The sequence below is a fragment of the Phyllopteryx taeniolatus genome, unplaced genomic scaffold (genome assembly GCF_024500385.1).
Source record: "Phyllopteryx taeniolatus isolate TA_2022b unplaced genomic scaffold, UOR_Ptae_1.2 contig_53, whole genome shotgun sequence".
Classification (NCBI taxonomy): Eukaryota; Metazoa; Chordata; class Actinopteri; order Syngnathiformes; family Syngnathidae; genus Phyllopteryx; species Phyllopteryx taeniolatus.
This window is the reverse complement of record NW_026903481.1, coordinates 80,916-97,477: the sequence shown is the minus strand read 5'-3', so window position 1 is coordinate 97,477 and position 16,562 is coordinate 80,916. Positions and strand designations below refer to the sequence as shown.

Sequence of the window (16,562 nt, the reverse complement as noted above, 5' to 3'; positions counted from 1 at the left end):
ATGATGACATCTTAATAAATCAGCAATTTTTCAGCACATTAAATTAGTGATGGAAGAATTTTGGAGTACTAACTGTTCTTCAAGTGATGCAATGATACAGTATATGACAGCAATATAAGATATATCCATCCATCCATTTTCTGAGCCGCTTCTCCTCACTCGGGTCGTGGGCGTGCTGGAGCCTATCCCAGCTAACATCGGGCAGGAGGCGGGGTACACCCTGAACTGGTTCCCAGCCAATCACAGGGCACATACAAACAAACAACCATTCGCACTCACATTCACACCTACGGGCAAGTCTCGAATGCGGTTTTGGGATGTGGGAGGAAACCGGAGTGCCCGGAGAAAACCCACATGATCAGTGTGTCAGGATGGCCGAGCGGTCTAAGGCGCCAGACTCAAGGATCAGCACCTTCTAACTGGGATTTCTGGTCTCTGAATGGAGGCGTGGGTTCAAATCCCACTTCTGACATCATTTTAAATGCTTTCATTTTGACAATTTGAATGCAAATTTACAGAAATGACCTTTTTTTTTTTTTAAATACTTTACAGTACTGTATTCTTTCGACACAAAATGGCTGGTGTCGCAAATTTTTTTTGTCACTAGTTTCATTGACAATGAGACAGTTAGACAAGAAAGATTTGAAACTTTCATACACGAAATTTCAAAAGCTGGCATATATTCATAATTATGTTGCAAAACATGCTGGTTTTCAGCATGTCATGATGGCCGAGCGGTCTAAGGTGCCAACCTCAATGTTCAGCACCATCTAAATGGGATTTCTCGTCTCCGAATAGAGGTGTGGGTTCAAATCCCACTCCTGACGTGATTTTAAATGCTTTCATTTTGACAATTTGAATGCAAATGTACAGAAATCCATCCATCCATTTTCCGAGCCGCTTCTCCTCACTTGCGTCGCGGGCATGCTGGAGGCTATCCCAGCTACCTTCGGGCAGGAGGCGGGGTACACCCTGAACTGGTTGCCAGCCAATCACAGGGCACATACAAACAAACAACCATTCGCACTCACATTCACACCTACGGGCAATTTAGTCTCGAATGCGGTTTTGGGATGTGGGAGGAAACTGGAGTGCCCGGAGAAAACCGATACGATCAGTGTGTCAGGATGGCCGAGCGGTCTAAGGCGCCAGACTCAAGGATCAGCACCTTCTAAATGGGATTTCTGGTCCCCGAATGGAGGCGTGGGTTCAAATCCCACTTCTGACATCATTTTAAATGCTTTCATTTTGACAATTTGAATGCAAATTTACAGAAATGAACTTTTTTTTTTTTTTAAATACTTTACAGTACTGTATTCTTTCGACACAAAATGGCTGGTGTCGCAAATTTTTTTTGTCACTAGTTTCATTGACAATGAGACAGTTAGACAAGAAAGATTTGAAACTTTCATACACGAAATTTCAAAAGCTGGCATATATTCATAATTATGTTGCAAAACATGCTGGTTATCAGCATGTCATGATGGCCGAGCGGTCTAAGGTGCCAAACTCAATGTTCAGCACCATCTAAATGGGATTTCTCGTCTCCGAATAGAGGTGTGGGTTCAAATCCCACTCCTGACGTGATTTTAAATGCTTTCATTTTGACAATTTGAATGCAAATGTACAGAAATCCATCCATCCATTTTCCGAGCCGCTTCTCCTCACTTGCGTCGCGGGCATGCTGGAGCCTATCCCAGCTATCTTCGGGCAGGAGGCGGGGTACACCCTGAACTGGTTGCCAGCCAATCGCAGGGCACATACAAACAAACAACCATTCGCACGCACAGTCACATCTACGGGCAATTTAGAGTCTTCAATTAATGCATGTTTTTGGGATGTGGGAGGACACCTGAGTGCCCGGAGAAAACCCACACAGGCACGGGGAGAACATGCAAACTCCACACAGGCGGGGCCGGGGATTGAACGCGGGACCTCAGAACTGTGAAGCAGATGCACTAACCAGTCTCCACCGTGCCGCTAAAATGAACTTGTTTGTGAAATATGGACCATGAGGACCCATACTTCGTCAAAGCAATGCATACATTTTGTCCAATGTTTTAGTGATGTCAATATCAAATAAGTGATTGATTGAAATAAGACTGGAAAGAAACTTTGACTTTTGGTGGTGTACTATAAAGTGTATTTGTAATCCTTCTTAAAATACACTCATTTAAACAGTGACGGTGACTGAATTTGCCTGTATATCAAATCCATTTCCCCCATTAAAAAGATTGGAAATGTCTTGAATCCATTGGAAACCCTCCAAAAACAAAATGCTCTAACTTAAAGCAAGAAATGGACTTGCTTGCTTGTGGACTCTTGGGATTTTTTTGGTCAAAAAAGGACATTTGAAAGCATTGTTCTTTGATTGCTTTGTAATTCCGATTGTCTTTGAATTGAATTTTGATATTGTTGTGAACTTTAAAGGGACATTTGTATGGTCGATTTGAAGTGTCACTACAGATTTCGCAATGTGATTTTGGTTAATTTCATAAACCTACAATTGCGCTTGAACCAGAAAATTAAGCAAACAATCGGTTTATTATCCAAAATTAGACTAAATGACCTGTCAATTAAATGAAACAGAAATAAAATGGGAAAAAGTGATTGAACTTAAAACCTTTTGTCCCACTCCTTAAGTCAACAATAAGGTGTAATATAACAGGAAAGGTTTTGTTAAGGTCCATCCATCCATTTTCTGAGCCGCTTCTCCTCACTAGGGTCGCGGGCGTGCTGGAGCCTATCCCAGCTGTCATCGGGCAGGAGGCGGGGTACACCCTGAACTGGTTGCCAGCCAATCGCAGGGAACATAGGAACAAACAACCATTCGCACTCACAGTCATGCCTACGGGCAATTTAGAGTCTCCAATTCATGCATGTTTTTGGGATGTGGGAGGAAACCGGAGTACCCGGAGAAAACCCACGCAGGCACGGGGAGAACATGCAAACTCCACACAGGCGGGGCCGGGGATTGAACGCGGGACCTCAGAACTGTGAAGCAGATGCACTAACCAGTCTCCACCGTGCCGCTAAAATGAACTTCCATCCATCCATTTTCTGAGCCGCTTCTCCTCACTAGGGTCGCGGGCGTGCTGGAGCCTATCCCAGCTGTCATCGGGCAGGAGGCGGGGTACACCCTGAACTGGTTGCCAGCCAATCGCAGGGCACATCGAAACAAACAACCATTCGCACTCACAGTCACGCCTACGGGCAATTTAGAGTCTCCAATTAATGCATGTTTTTGGGATGTGGGAGGAAACCGGAGTGCCCGGAGAAAACCCACGCAGGCACGGGGAGAACATGCAAACTCCACACAGGCGGGGACGGGGATTGAACCCCGCACCTCAGAACTGTGAGGCTGACGCTCTAACCAGTCGGCCACCGTGCCGCCTGTTTGGATAATATTTGTATCTATTACTTTTACTCTCAAGCAATATATTATGTGTTTAAATGAGTTTGTATAGTTTTAAAGGTGTTCTAAGGTTTTTCTTCTTCTTTAATTCTGTTTGCTCTAGTCGTTGGCAAGGGGAGTCCACTAATTACACTGGAAATGCAAATTTAAGAGCTGGATATCAAGTTCATTTAATGCCAAACACAAACATATACAGTAACTCAATATAATAAACAATTCTTCTTTTATTCTTCCTTCTTGAACGCCTGCAGACAAACGGCATCTTGACGCGTCAACTCCTATGAAGAGAGAGGTTTTTTTTTAAGAAGAATGATGAAATCAATGTGTGTAAAAATACATCCTGATCAGCTAACAAATCCTGATGACCAGCAATTAGAAAGCCACCAGGTCCATTTTGTGCCCTTCAATCAAGTGCTTCCATCCACGATCGGCTTTCTCCCCTTTCCAGATGCAAACAAGCTTGTCTGTCCACTTCCCAGTTCACCAGTCGAAATGATCATCATTGCATTATTGTCTTAATTACAACCACATTGTGGAGGACTTGTCTGCTCAGTTGTCCTGCCATCGACTGGCAACCAGTCCAGTGTGTACCCTGCCTCTTGCCTGATGTCAGCTGGGATCATCTCCAGCTCACCTGTGAACCCTCATGAGTAAGTGCTATAGAAAATGGATGGACTTTTCAATATAGAGGCATCTTTTCTTTCTTATGGGGCGAGATATGGCTCAAAATTATTTGCACGTGTTTTTCAGATCCACAAATATATCCTCGATAACCCTGGATTTTTAATGCGCATTTATCATTTGTGGCGGCACGGTGAGCGACTGGTTAGAGCGTCTGCCTCACAGTTCTGAGGATCGGGGTTCAATCCCCGGCCCCGCCTGTGTGGAGTTTGCGTGTTCTCCCCGTGCCTGCGTGGGTTTTATCCGGGCACTCCGGTTTCCTCCCACATCCCAAAAACATGCCCGAATTGGAGACTCTAAATTGCCCGTAGGTGTGAATGGGAGTGTTGAATGGTTGTTTGTTTATATGTGCCCTGCGATTGGCTGGCAACCAGTTTAGGGTGTACCCCGCCTCCTGCCCGATGATTGCTGGTATAGGCTCCAGCACGCCCGCGACCTTAGTGAGGAGAAGCGGCTCAGAAAATGGATGGATGGACGTAACGCAGGTTTCAACTTGAGAATATTCACACGTGTGGGAAGGCCCTCCCTCCTTCTGCTAGACGACAGTGTTGCTGTCTCCATTGATGACTTGACTACAAGATGTCAACTGACTGTGATGACATAGAATTGGCGCCAATTAAAAAGGTTACTGAAGCAATTATTCAGCCACTGACATACGTCTGTCATTCCAAACTGGTCAATGTTTTAATGTTGTGTATTGATAGCATACACTTTGCTGCTGACAAAACGGTAAGCCTCGTGAGTCACATTCTCATGCATTGCCTTTTATGGGAATGACGACCTCCCCAACATAGGCGCCACATAGGCACACGGGGGCGTACCCAAGAGAAGAGACGTAACCAAAAGGAGACCGACTTAATAAATGCGCAGGATACCACAAAAAATAAATACCACAAATTCAAACTACAGCGGGAAAGGAGAAGACTTGCCAATCAGAGACACCTCGCAAGAAGAAACTCATTCATTCAAACGTGTCACCCTGTGTGTGTTCTCAATCGCTCTGCCGAGGTCAAATGGCATGGAAGGGTTTGCTGACAAGTGGTGCCATGGGAGAACACTTTGTTGGCACCCAGAATAACGTACTACTGTTGTGATGTCATGGTGAATTGTATTATGAATGTACAGAGAGAATAAGCCCGTTTCAACTCAGTGATTATTGTTGGAAAAAAAAAATTGTTCCACGCTGCAGTGCGGTTACATACGAGTGACCCGACTTACGAAATTTTCAAGATACGAGCTGTCGTTGGGCTCTTTTAATACTTTGACTTGCGAGCAAAAAATTTATACGAGCGCTGTGTGGTGCCAGTGAACTCAACTCACTTCACAACAAGCAGCAGTTAGGCAGAGAGTGAACAATTCATGAAAAAAAAAATAACAGCTTTAAGCTGTTTACCGCCTCTTCGAGTTTAAGTTTACTGTCAACCTAAACAAAAAAAGTGACACATTGTAAAACCCCAATTCCAATGAAGTTGGGACGTTGTGTTAAACATAAATAAAAACAGAATACATGTATTTGCAAATCATCCATCCATCCATCCATTTTCTGAGCCGCTTCTCCTCACAAGGGTCGCAGGCGTGCTGGAGCCTATCCCAGCTATCATCGGGTAGGAGGCGGGGTACTCCCTGAACTGGTTGCCAGCCAATCGCAGGGCACAAACAACCATTCGCACTCACAGTCACACCTAGGGACAATTTAGAGTCTCCAATGAATGCATGTTTTTGGGATGTGGGAGGAAACCGGAGTGCCCGGAGAAAACCCACACAGGTACGGGGAGAACATGCAAACTCCAAACAGGCGGGGCCAGGGATTGAACCCAGGTCCTCAGAACTGTGAGGCTGACGCTCTAATCAGTCGTCACCGTGCCGCCATTTGCAAATCATGTTCAACCTACATTTAATTGAATACACTACAAAGACAAGATTTTATGTTCAAACTGATAAACGTGATTGTTTTTAGCAAATAATCATTAACTTAGAATTTTATGGCGGCAACACGTTCCAAAAAAGCTGGGACAGGTGGCAAAAAAGCCCTGTTTGGAAAATCCCACAGGTGAACAGGCGAATTGGGAACAGGTGGGTGCCATGATTGGGTATAAAAGGAGCTTCCCTGAATTGCTCAGTTATTCACAAGCAAAGCTGTGAACAAGTGCGTGAGAAAATAGTCGAACAATTTAAGGACAATGTTTATTCAACGTACAATTGCACGGAATTTAGGGATTTCATCATCTATGGTCCATAATATCATCACAAGGTTCAGAGAATCTGGAGAAATCACTGCATGTAAGCGGCAAGGCCAAAAACCAACATTGAATGCCCGTGACCGTCGATGTCCCTCAGGCGGCACTGCATCAAAAACTGACATCAATGTGTAAAGGATATCACTACGTGGGCTCAGGAACACTTCAGAAAGCCAATGTCAGTATATACAGTTCGGCGCTACATCCGTAAGTGCAACTTGCAACTCTACTATTCAAATTAAAGCCATTTATCAACAACACCCAGAAATGCCGCCGGCTTCTCTGGGCCCGAGTTCATCTAAGATGGACTCATGCAAAGTGGAAAAGTGTTCAGTGGTCCGACGAGTCCACATTTCAAAATGTTTTTGGAAATTATGGACGTCGTGTCCTCCGGGCCAAAGAGGAAAAGAACCATCCGGACTGGTATGGACGCAAAGTTCAAAAGCCAGCATCTGTGATGGTATGGGGCTGTGTTAGTGCCAATGGCATACACATCTGTGAAGGCACCATTAATGCTGAAAGGTACATACAGGTTTTGGAGAAACATATGCTGCCGTCCAAGCAACGTGTTTTTGATGGACGCCCCTGCTTATTTCAGCAAGGCAATGCCAAACCACATTCTGCACGTGTTACAACAGCGTGGCTTCGTAGTAAAAGCGTGCGGGTACTAGAGTGGCCTGCCTGCAGTCCAGACCTGTCTCCCATTGAAAATGTCTGGCGCATTATGAAGCGTAAAATACGACAACAGAGACCAGACTGTTGAACAGCTGAAGCTGTACATCAAGCAAGAATGGGAAAGAATTCCACCTACAAAGCTTCAACAAACTGTCCTCAGTTCCCAAATGTTTATTTAATGTTGTTAAAAGAAAAGGTGATGTAACTCAGTGGTAAACATGACCCTGTCCCAGCTTTTTTGGAACGTGTTGCAGCCATAATTATGATTATTTGCTAAAAACAATAAAGTTTATCAGTTTGAACATTAAATATCTTGTCTTTGTAGTGTATTCAATTAAATATAGGTTGAACATGATTTTCAAATCATTATATTCTGTTTTTATTTATGTTTAAAACAACGTCCCAACTTCATTGGAATTGGGGTTGTATATTTAAAATAACCACAGCTTGGCTTCAGATAAGTCACTTTAGCTTAATGCAAACAATGTACAATATTTGGAAACAATATGGTGGAGCAATAGATATAAACGGATAATATAACAATACTCACAGGCTTATATTCTTCATCCTCTGCAAAGCATGACTTATATTACTGCGGTTTATTGAGCTTTGAGTGTCTCCATGTACAGTATATCCATATGTCTGAATTATACTGCTCCCAGGTGGCCGTGGTGCAAACACCAGAAGCGGCAGAATGTCCATTAAATTGAAGCAAAAACTGTCAAAAATGATTTTAATGACAATTTTTTTTTTTGAGAGAGAGATTGGGATGGATTAATGGGATTTTCATGAATTTGTGGAAAGATGACTGAAGAGATGAAATATTATGTGAAGTTACGAGCATGGTCACTAAACTAATTGAACTCAAGGCACCACTGTCTTCTTAAAAAAGGACTCAAGTTACATCTGCTTCTACAGCCAGCTGGTAGGCAATTTTCAAGTCTCCCAGCTGCAAGGCCAGCTCAAACCTATGCTCAGGGTCTGTCGACAGCGCGAATGCCTGCTGCTTGAAACCCTGGAGAGCCGGAAGACAAAAATAAATATAAGCACAGAGGAAGCCATCAATCGGTCAAACAACTAGGAATCAATGAAATGATTCCAGGAAGTGGGCCACTCTTGTCCGTTGCGCTTTTGCAATTGTGGGAAGCTCCTTGTCGGCCACACCAAAGTCCCTCCTCATGACAGCAGTCTGGTACTTGAGGACTGAGACCAGCAGGGAGTAGCTGACGATGTTGAGGTCCCTGTTTCCCAGGTAGAGATGGTCATGTTTGGCTATGTAGCCCAGTAAATACAAGGTTCTGCACAGAGAGGGAACATCTTAAATGATGGCGCATTTCTGTGTTCTGCTATTACTATACATACAACCGGAACTGACTTGAAAAGAAGTTTAAGGTGATTTGAATGCAATCATAAATATCTGACCTGTCCAAGTGAGCAAGAGTGACAATCTCTCCCCCTACAAAGTAGCTGAGTCTGTTCAGAGAGCTGGTGTAAATGAAGCAGTCGCCAACCCAGAGTCCAGTCTTCACGATCTCCCGGACCTCTCCCTGGACCTGAACCAGGAGAAAATTAATGAACTTACAAATGTAATGTGGGATCATTGTGTGAGAGTTTACACCCCCTCCCCCCCATGTCATAGGTCACTGTTGGTGGCACCACTCCATCGTATAATTGTTTTCTGGTGCACCAACGTGCCAGGCAGCACTGAGGTCTACTGAAGGGATGGAGCGTAATTAAGAGCAAGCATAAGAGGCTGAGAACGTCCCCAACTAAGCTCTAGTAATAGTTGTTCCTACTGAGCAGAGAGAATATATGGCTACGAGCATTGTTGTATTGTTGCATGCTCTATCTATGTGTTGTGAAGGTGATATAGAGTTTCAGGGTGTGACAAGCATAACATGGAAATCAGATAAGGGTGTGGGATTTTATTGCAGGAAAGCTCCCACCAGGGTGCATGTGGAGGCCACAAAGAAGAGATGTCGGAGAAGACAATGGCTGCAGGGAGCCACTGTGGACATGAGATGCAAGACTGTGGAGACCGCGCCTGGAGCCAGCAGCAAATGGTCATCATTCTGTAGAGCAATGAGGACGTCAGTGGGCGTTGGACCAAACAGATGACAGCGATTCCATACTTCCTTTTTAAAACATTGTATAAGTCGGGGGCACGCACAGATAGCTTTGTTCAGTCTGTGCTGTCTCTGCTGAGGCTAGGATAAGCGTAGCTGCTGACCCAGAGCTCTGTAAAATGTACAGACTCCTCTGTCAGGAATAAATTGGTTGACTTTTAACACATCGTTATAATTGTAGTTCTTTCATGAAAACGAACACGCATGGAACTTCGAGAGTAATAGGTGATTATAAAATTCAGGTTCCTTCAGTTGCTGCTACATGTGTTCAAGTAGTACCGGTGAGTTTTTTTTAATTTATTTTTTTTAAGATTTATAGTTACGTTACATCAATGCAAATTTCCGTATGACAGCCTATGGTGTTTCACAGGATATGTTAGCATTAAACTAGGTGTCTTTTAATGCAGCCCTATGGGGGACACAAGCCAGTGCAAACTGTAGGCCGGTCCCAAGCGTCAGGAAGGGCATCCGGCTTAAAAAGTTGCCAAACAAATATGAGCGTTCATCTAAAGAATTCCATACCGGCTCGGTCATGGCCGGGTTCACAATGTCCGCCCCCAGCACAGTTAACCTGCAGGGCGACGGTGGAAATTCAGCTACTGTCTGTCGAAGACGAAGGAGAGGTGGAAAGCGAGTTCTTGGGCAGAAAGAAAAGAGGAAAGCACAGAGCCTAGAATTGAATGTGGGGACTTAGAATGTTGGGACTATGACAGGAAAAGTTTGCGAGTTGGTTGACAGGATGAGAAAGGTTGATCTATTGTGTGTCCAGGAGAGCAGGTAGTAAGGCAGTAAGGCTAGAGGTTTAGGGGCAGGGTTGAATTTATTTTCCCATGGTGTAGACGGGAAGAGAAATGGAGTAGGGATTATTTTAAAAGAAGAGTTAACTAAGAATGTCTTGGAGGTGAAAAGAGTATCAGATCGAGTGATGAGGCTGATACTTGAAATTGAGGGTGTTATGTATTATGTAATGTCCCAGATGATTCTGGTGGTAGGGAGGAAGACTCAGAAGACAAAGGCAGAGTAGAGAACCATGTGGTGGAAGCTGAGAAAGGAAGAATGTTGCGCGGCTTTTCGGGAAGAGCTGAGACAGGATCTCGGTGGACAGGAGGAGCTCCAGAAGACTGGACCACGACAGCCAAGGGGATCAGAGAGACAGGCAGGAGAGTACTTGGTGCATGTTCTGGCAGGAAAGGAGAGAAGGAAACTTGGTGGTGGAACCTCAAAGTACAGGAAATGATACAAGGAAAGAGGTCAGCTAAGAAGAAGTGAGACACTTGAGAGGACAGAGGAGAGGAGCAACGAATACGTTGAGATGCGACATAGGGCAAAGGTAGAGGTGGCAAAGGCCAAACAAGAGGCATATGAGGACATGTATGCCAGGTTGGACACTAAAGAAGGAGAAAAGGATTTCTACAGGTTGGCCAGACAGAGGGATTTGATGGAAGGATGTGTAGCAGGTTAGGGTGATTAAGGATAGAGATGGAAATGGGTTGACCGGTGCCAGTAGTGTGCTGGACAGATGGAACGAATACTTTGAAGAGTTGATGAATGAGGAAAATGAGCGAGAAGGAAGAATAGAAGAGGGTGGTGGATGAAGAAGTGGCAATGACTAGTAAGGGGGAAGTTAGAAAGGCATTCAAGGGGATGAAAAATGAAAAGGCAGTTGGTCCTGATGCATTATTTGCCTTGAGGATGTTGATGGAAAAGTACAGAGAAGGTCAGAAGTCGCTAAATTGTGGGACAACCAAGGTTAGATGTTTTGGAGACAAAGTTGGAGAGCGCAGACTTCGATGGTTTGAACACATCCAGAGGAGAGCTAGTGGGTATATTGGTAGAAGGGCGATGAGGATGAGGTACCATAATAAAAGGGCTCGTAACAATGGAAATACAAACAAACCTCAAAAGCATCCTCAATGCCGTCCTCCGTCACGACTTCGTTGTTCTCTTGTGAGGCAACTACTTTATCAGCCATTTTATCGAAGGAGGAAGAAAGACTCTTCAGTCGCGATGCAGACCAACTCGTCAGAGTCTGACCAGAAGATCTGCACACAGGACAAAAAAAAATAAAATGGAGTTATACAAAGGTAAGAAAGAGACTGCTTGTGTTGCTAGTAAACCACCTAACTAAACATTCATAAAAAAACACATAGACCTGAAAGTAGCCATGTGATAACTGGTTGGCATCTTTGTGGAATTTTCTAAAATACATGGAATGAGCACTTCAAACACCTCTAAAACCCTCCATAACAAGTACATTGATGAAAAAACACATACATTACATGATTACATTCGTTATTCTACTGCCCACGCTGTTCTTCTCACCAATAATGATCCATTTGTGTTATTTAAGTGCAGTTTTTAGGGCAAGTGACACCGTTGGAAATGTCACAGTCACTTTGACTTGCCGACGTAATTGCAGCCTGTACAAGCTTATTTTCAACAAAAAGTTGTTGGCCAACCGGAGAAGGGGTTCCCAAAGTAGCTGACGAAACGAAAGGGTCCAGGTCATATGTTGAGAAATAATAAAGTCATACTGTTTCACTCTAATTTGAAGGTGTTTTTGGCCAGCTTTTCTATTGGCCATATCACACAAAAACACTCCCCAAAGAGTCCATTTTTTGCAACACAAACTACATTTTTCCGGAACCCATCATCCCACTTTCAAAATTCTTGATTTCCTGTACTTAGGTTGAAGTGGCCATTCCAACCAAACTTGGCATTTAAGACTGTCATTTTTGGAAAACCTTGTCAAGTTTCCTATTGAAAGAGAAACGGACAAGTCTTACATGTTTAGGTTGGATCTCAATGCGGCGGATCAGTTCGGTGTTCTCCCAATCATAAAATCCCAGACCATTCACTGACCTCACCGCAAGCAAGAAACCTCCATAGATGCCTGCAGGGTCCAAAAAAAAGAACATATTGCTTGTTGTTTTTACCAGCAATAACCTGTTGAACCACAAGTTTGCTTTACGACAGCATTGCCATTACCCTCTGCTCCAAAGTCAGGCGTGAATGATTTCTTTACTTTGAAATTCTGCATTATTTTCACAACGCTTATGCTTTCTCTAATCGTATATCTGTTAAAAAAAAGAAGAGGCATTAACTATTACATATGCGCTTAAACATACTGTAAATAAGAAAGACAATTATATGACAGTAGGGATTGTCTGCTGCTGTCATTTTACACAAATACATAAGCACTGAATAGAACATTTGCTCATACTGTAGCAATTGAGCAGTAAAGCAACCCAGACAGACTTAAAAGTGAACACTTACTCAGATGAGTCATGTGCCCAAGCAAACTCCTGTGCTGAGCCAAAGATCTTGATTCTCAGAGATATGGCAGTACAGATGATGTACTCTCCATCGCCACACACTGCAACAAACCTATAAATGAGAGATCGACATGAGACCAGGTCACTCAGCAAGACATTGAAATTGTTTGCACATTCAGCGTACCTCCTGTTGGGGTTATGCTGGATAGTTTGAGGGTGTATCTAAAAAATTTCCAAGTCTTTCACCGCCAGTGGGAGCCTCTCTCCATCCTTAATCTCAGCATCACCCATTTGCATCAAGTTGGCCTGCTGTATTTGACGGTGCTGGGCCCAAATAATCTTCCCGCTGGTGTCCATTGACATGGCCGGCTCCTCGCGGCCCACCTGAAGAGAAAACAAACAACAGTTGAGATTGACAATAGTTTTTTTGTATGCATGAAAGCAATGTGAAGACTGCTTTTATATCCCCTGCACGATATTGAAGAGTACTTACACTATAGTAACAAGGTACAGTGCTATCTTGATGAGTGCCCCAAAAGTTTTTTGAGTTACAAAGTCATGCTTGATCAACTTTTTGCTTTTAAGGTATGGTAATGCCCTTGCAAGTGGGCAAGAAGAGCCACAATTGATGATGCACTTTCGGCTGTTAATTTAATATGAAAAACAGCAAAACACAAACACAAAATGAGAGCACCCAAAAGGAGCTGCTGTAGGCCCCAACTCACGCCTAGAGGATCACATGCAGAGTCACCTAACTACTAAGTCCACCCACATTCACCATCCTGACACCAGTCACGAGGCCACGCTCATGAAAGGCACACTTCCAACACATGAATGCTACAGTGCGTACAGTAATACACTTTATGAAACCAGTTTATTTCTTCACACTCTCTTTTTATTGTTTCATTATGTTTTTATATCTTATGTTTTTTGGGGGGGGGCCTGGAACGGATTCAATGGCAGTTCAATTAATTTAATTTGTGAAAAATTTAGTTATAAGCTTGGTCACGGAACAAATGAACCTTGTACGCCAAGGTATGACTGTAACTCACATTAAGAAAATTTTCCTTGCAGGAGCTGTGTGACTTCAATGATTAAAAATACTGTTCTTGTACTTACTTTGACGATGCTGCCTTCATCATAGCCCAGCGCTACATTGTTGGAGCCCCCGAGGACGCACGCACACCACACTCGCTCCATACCGTAGTTGAGGGTCCTCTTCAGGCGGTATGTGCTAGAGTGCCAAATACGTACCGTACCTTCAGTGAGAGATGATGTTGTGTGAAGCAAAGATTAATATAGCCGTTGGAAGAGAATGGAACGAGATATTGCAGCTCACCATCCTCTGACCCGGTGATTCTGAGCATGGCCCTCCAGTGTCTGAACACAGGTCTTGTTCTCGAACAGAAGTAAACTCCAGATAAATTGTTTGTAGCGATGTCCTCATCACATTTTTTGTCGGCCACCGCCCAGCTCGCGGCCGAAGGCAGGGACCTTGGCGATCCGACCCCCGGCTACAGTAGTTGGCTCTAGGGTACGTGGAATGTCGGTCCGACGTTGCAGGCCCAAACGTATTGTGATAGTCTGCTGGGTACGTCTGGCAGAATCCTCTGTCAGAAGCAATTCTCACCTCCGACAGAACTTTGCTCATGTTCCGGGCTAGGCGGGGGACATCGAGTACGAGCGGACCATGTTCCGCGCCTCCATTGCTGAGGCGGTCGACCGGAGCTTTGGCCATAAGTTGGTCGGTGCCTGAATAGAACATTTGCTCATACTGTAACAATTGAGCAGTAAAGCAACCCAGACAGACTTAAAAGTGAACACTTACTCAGATGAGTCATGTGCCCAAGCAAACTCCTGTGCTGAGCCAAAGATCTTGATTCTCAGAGATATGGCGGTACAGATGATGTACTCTCCATCGCCACACACTGCAACAAACCTATAAATGAGAGATCGACATGAGACCAGGTCACTCAGCAAGACATTGAAATTGTTTGTGCACATTCAGCGTACCTCCCGTTGGGGTTATGCTGGATAGTTTGACGGTGTATCTAAAAAATTTCCAAGTCTTTCACCGCCAGTGGGAGCCTCTCTCCATCCTTAATCTCAGCATCACCCATTTGCATCAAGTTGGCCTGCTGTATTTGATGGTGCTGGGCCCAAATAATCTTCCCGCTGGTGTCCATTGACATGGCCGGCTCCTCGCGGCCCACCTGAAGAGAAAACAAACAACAGTTTGAGACTCCTGAGGCAGCTGATGGGTACCGGCTGGCCAAGCGGAATGCAGCTTTGGTGGTCGCTGAAGCAAAAACTCCGGTATGGGAGGAGTTCGGTGAGGCCATGGAGAAAGACTTCCAGACGGCTTCGAGGAAATTCTGGTTCGGTGTCTCAGGCAGGGGAAGCTGTGCACCATCAAGTCTGTCTAGTGGGGATGTGGCGCTGCTGACCTCGACTCGGGACGTTGTGAGTCGGTTGGGAGAATACTTCGAAGTTCTCCTCAATTCCACCGACACGCCTTCCCATGAGGAAGCAGAGTCTGGTTCTCTGAGGCGGGCTCTCCTATCTCTGGGGTGTAGGTCAGCAAGGTGGTTAAAAAGCTCCTTGTTGGTAAGGCCCCGGGCCTGGATGAGATTCGCCCGGAGTTCCTAAAGGCTCTGGATGTTGTGGAGCTGTCCTGGTTGACATGCCTCTGCAAGATCGCGTGGACATCGGGTACAGTGCCTCTGGATTGGTAGACTGGGGTGATGGTCCCCCTTTTTAAGAAGGGGTACCGGAGGGTGTGTTCCAACTACAGGGGGATCACACTCCTCAGCCTCCGTGGTAAGGTCTATTCAGGGGTTGTCATGTGTGTGTGTTCCGGGTTTTGTCTTCCCCCCTGTTTCACACAGACCTGCTCATGTGAGCATCTTCACCACCTGTGCCTCGTTCACCCTAATTACCTATTGTATTTAACCTCGTGTCTCATTCCCTCTCATTGCCAGTTCGTTGTACCTTGTCGTCGCATTCCAGCATTCCTTGTTTCCACGTCACAGACTCACAGTAAGACTTGACCCTGTTCCGATTATCGACCTTGTCTCTTTGCCTCATGTTTTTGGATACTGTTGCCTTTCTTGGATTGCCTGCCTGTGTACCGACCTATGCCCGTCTATTAAACTTCTCTTTTTGGAAACTGTCCATTTGTTTTGGAGTCGTGCATTTTTGGGTCCTATCCTCTGTTCCATTCATGACAGAACGAACTGGCCATAACATGGACCCAGCAGACTCAGACCCGGTGCGCAAAGCCCTTCAAGCGCAGGGTCAACGCCTCTCGAAGCAGGATGAGCAGATTCCTGCCCTCCACCTTCATCTAGAGGGACTGTCAAGGCATCAGGACAATATGATGAGACAGGTGGCCTCGCAGTTTGAACTTCTTATGAAAATTATTCAAGAGAAGGAACCAGTTGGCACCACACCCAATACCGCCACGGTATTTCCATGTGAAGCAGTCACCATGCAGCCACCTGCCACCTCCGCTGCTGTCTGCCCACAGCTCTCTCGACCGAAGAGGTTCTCTGGAAATTCTGGAAACATTAAGCCGTTCATCACGCAGTGTGAACTCCACTTTGAGCTGCAGGCAGCTGCCTACCCCACCGAGCGGGCAAAAATCGCTTTCGTCATTTCCCACCTGACTGGTCGTGCGGAGGCGTGGGCTACTGCTGAATGGAGCCGCAATTCCGCCGCGTGTCATTCATGGGCTTTTTTCGTAAAGACCATGGAGCAAATTTTTAAATTTTCCACTCCAGATCGTGAGGCAGCTCGCTCCCTTGTCACCTTACAACAAGGCAAGCGTAGGGTGTCAGATTACACGATTGAGTTTCGCATTCTAGCAGCTGAGAGTCATTGGAATAATCAAGCACTACTCGATGCCTTTTTTCAAGGACTATCCCCCGCCGTCAAGGATCATTTAGTCCCTCTAGACCTGCCGACCGACTTGGACACTCTCATCGCTCTCGCCGTTAAAATCGACAAGAGGCTTTTGGATCGCGAGCTGGATGGAGATCGGCGGAGGGCTGCGTCACCGCGCACTTGGAGGACGAGCCTCTGTGACCAGCCAAACCAAGGCAGATCCCCTGGTTCCGGTCTCAAACCACTGGCTAGCGTCCCCACGGATGAA

At 45.1% G+C, this 16,562-nt stretch overlaps 1 long non-coding RNA gene, 2 other non-coding genes and 1 pseudogene across 3 annotated transcripts; 2 read left to right on the top strand and 2 right to left on the bottom strand.

The window, feature by feature from the left end:
- The first annotated feature begins 365 nt into the window (after positions 1 to 365).
- On the top strand, positions 366 to 472 carry trnal-caa (transfer RNA leucine (anticodon CAA)). The gene is made up of 2 exons: positions 366 to 403; positions 427 to 472. It is a non-coding gene; the product is annotated as a tRNA-Leu (tRNA).
- A 649-nt stretch (positions 473 to 1,121) lies between these two features.
- trnal-caa (transfer RNA leucine (anticodon CAA)) lies at positions 1,122 to 1,228 on the top strand. Its single transcript has 2 exons — positions 1,122 to 1,159; positions 1,183 to 1,228. It is a non-coding gene; the product is annotated as a tRNA-Leu (tRNA).
- A 6,893-nt stretch (positions 1,229 to 8,121) lies between these two features.
- Positions 8,122 to 12,209, bottom strand: LOC133473816 (uncharacterized). The gene is made up of 4 exons (XR_009787250.1): positions 12,123 to 12,209; positions 11,921 to 12,027; positions 11,032 to 11,176; positions 8,122 to 8,306 (listed from the first exon to the last, which is right to left on the bottom strand). It is a non-coding gene; the product is annotated as an uncharacterized LOC133473816 (long non-coding RNA).
- A 197-nt stretch (positions 12,210 to 12,406) lies between these two features.
- LOC133473817 (coatomer subunit beta'-like) lies at positions 12,407 to 13,776 on the bottom strand (annotated as a pseudogene).
- Positions 13,777 to 16,562: the final 2,786 nt, after the last annotated feature.